Source organism: Triticum dicoccoides, chromosome 5A (genome assembly GCF_002162155.2).
Source record: "Triticum dicoccoides isolate Atlit2015 ecotype Zavitan chromosome 5A, WEW_v2.0, whole genome shotgun sequence".
Classification (NCBI taxonomy): domain Eukaryota; kingdom Viridiplantae; phylum Streptophyta; class Magnoliopsida; order Poales; family Poaceae; genus Triticum; species Triticum dicoccoides.
In genome coordinates, this window is record NC_041388.1 from 531,318,531 (window position 1) to 531,321,705 (window position 3,175).

Here is a 3,175-nt window from a genome sequence, read left to right on the forward strand (position 1 = left end):
CGCGCCATGCAGTCGAAGCGGCGCCAGTGACGCAAAGACTGAAACGAAACTCCTCGAAGGTGGAAGTCGGCAGTCCCTTCGTCATCACATCGGTGAACTGTTGTGCAGTCGGAACGTGGAGAACCCGAATACGTCCAAGGGCCACCTGCTCACGCACAAAGTGAATGTCAAGCTCAATGTGCTTAGTCCCGCGACGATGAACGGGGTTGGCGGAGAGGTACACCGCAAAAACGTTGTCGCGATAGACAACCGTAGCCTGGGATACGTCGTGATGCAGCTCCTGAAGTAATTATCGTAGCCAGGTGCACTCAACAACAACGTTAGCCACATCTCGGTACTCAGCCTCCGTGCTGGAGCGCAAAACTGTGGGTTGTCGCTTGGACGACCACGAGACGAGTGAAGGACCGAGGTAGACGCAGTAGCCGGAGGTGGATCGACGAGTGTCTGGGCAGCCAGCCCAGTCCGCGTCGGAGTAGGCCACCATCTCCAGAGAAGTGGACGCCGTGAGGGTGAGCCCAAGGGTCATTGTGCCACGAATGTAACGGAGGATCCGCTTCACGAGAGTCCAATGGGAGTCATGAGGGGCGTGCATGTGGAGACACACCTGCTGAACAACATACTAAAGATCTGGTCTGGCGAGAGACAGATACTGAAGAGTACCGACGATAGACCGGTAGAAGGGAGCATTCGACGGTAGCGAGCCCTCAAGAGCAGAAATCTTGGCCTTCGTGTCAACAGGAGTAGCAACAGGGTGACAGTTGAGCATGCCAGCACGCTCAAGAAGCTCATGCGCATACTTCTGCTGATGAAGAAAGAAGCCGTCCGGCCGCCGAACAACCTCAATGCCAAGGAAATAATGTAGAGCACCCAAGTCCTTGATGGCAAACTCGTCACGCAGCCGGAGAGTAATCTGCTGAAGAAGAGCTGCGGAGGAGGCCGTCAGGATGATGTCGTCGATGTAGAGGAGCAAATATGCAGTCGTGTCACTGTGGCGATAGACGAACAGGGAGACATCCGAGCGAGTGACGCTGAAACCCAGTGTCTGAAGAAACCCGGTGATCCGCTGGTACCAGGCGCGGGGTGCTTGCTTGAGCCCGTAGAGAGACCGGGACAACAAACACACATGGCCAGGAAGAGATGCGTCGACGAAACCGGTGGGCTGCTCACAATAAACCTGCTCCTCAAGATGACCGTGGAGGAAGGCGTTGGAGACATCCATCAGATGAACTGGCCAGCCTCAGGACACCGCAAGCTGGAGGACAGTGTGGATCGTGCCCGGTTTAACAACCGGGGCAAACGTCTCAGTGAAGTCAACTCCAGCGCGCTGTTGGAAACCACGAACCACCCAGCGAGCATTGTAGCGCTCAAGTGTACCATCTGAGCGGGTCTTGTGGCGAAAGACCCACTTGCCGGTGATGACATTGGCGCGAGGAGGCCGGGGAACCAGTGTCCATGTACGGTTCTGTTGAAGAGCGTCGAACTCTTCCTGCATCGCCGCAAGCCAGTGAGGATCATGGAGGGCTGCGCGAGCGGACGCGGGAAGAGGAGACGGCTCCGCGGTGGAGGTGGCGAGGAGGTACTCGCCGCTCGAGTACCGCAGGCTCGGACGGTGAACGCCGGTCCTAACCCATGTAACAGGGCCAGACGGCAACACCGGAGCGGGCGGCGAAGCAGCCGGCAAGGCCGCCGGCGACGGGGCCAGCGACGGGACCGGCGAGGCGGCGGCCGAGCCTGCGAGTCGGGGGCGGCGGGTGAATGGGGGGCACCAGCCGAGGCGTCGTGGTCGGCCGAGGAGGCCGAGAGGGCAGGCGCCGGCGTGGGGGCGCGAGACGCAGCTCGTCCCACGACGCGAGGACCGCCAAAGCCCGGAGGCGGTCCGAGAGCCGAGCGGGGCCGTCCACCTGACGGAGTCGCTGAAGGGCCGCCGGTGGCCAGCAGCGACGAGGCGACAAGGAGTACCTGCTGCTGAAACGGAAACACCATCTCATCAAAGTAAACGTGTCGGGAGGTGAAAACACGATGGGAGACATGATCATAGCAGCGGTAGCCCTTATTATTAGGTGGGTAGCCGAGAAAGATGCATTCGACGGAGCGGGATGCAATCTTATGAGGTGCAGTAGCGGCGATGCTAGGGTAGCAAAGACAGCCGAAGATGTGAAGCTCATCATAAGAGGGTGGTGCACCGAAGAGGAGGTGATGAGGTGCAAAGTTCCCGTGAGTGCGACATGGATGGATATTAATGAGGAGTGAAGCGGTTGCGAGAGCGTCAGGCCAAAAGCGCGGAGGCACATTGGCGTGAAAGAGGAGAGTCCTAACACGGTTATTAAGAGGGCGAATGATACGCTCAGCGCGCCCGCTCTGCTGCGAGGTGTACGGGCAGGTGAGACAAAAAGTCATGCCATGTGTGGTGAGGAGAGTACGAACAACTAGGTTGTCGAACTCCTTTCCGTTATCTATCTGCAATGCAAGAATGAGACGACCAAACTGCGTGAGAACATAGGAGTAGAAGGCGGCGAGAGTGGATATAGCATCCGACTTGCGGCGCAATGGGAAGGTCCACACATAATGCGGGAAATCATCAAGTATCACAAGATAATAAAGATAGCCCATATTACTGGTAACATGAGAGGTCCAAACATCACTATGAATTAACTCAAACAGGTATGATGCAAAATGAGAAGAAGCCCTAAACGGGAGATGGGCATGTTTGCCGAGGCGACATGCATGACACGAGTAATCCTCGTGTTGGGGAACGTACTAATTTCAAAAAAAAAAAATTCCTACGCACACGCAAGATCATGGTGATGCATAGCAACGAGAGGGAAGAGTGTCGTCCACGTACCCTCATAGACCGTAAGCGGAAGCGTTATGACAACGCGGTTGATGTAGTCGTACGTCTTCATGATCGATCGATCCCTAGTACCGAACGTACGGCACCTCCGCGATTTGCACACGTTTAGCTCGGTGACGTCCCGCGAACTTATGATCCAGTAGAGCTTAGAGGGAGAGTTTCGTCAGCATGACGGCGTGATGATGGTGATGATGATGCTACCGGAACAGGGCTTCGCCTAAGCACCGCTACGATATAACCGAGGTGGATTATGGTGAAGGGGGCACCGCAAACGGTTAAAAGATCAATGATCAACTTGTGTGCCCATGGGGTGCCCCCCCCCTT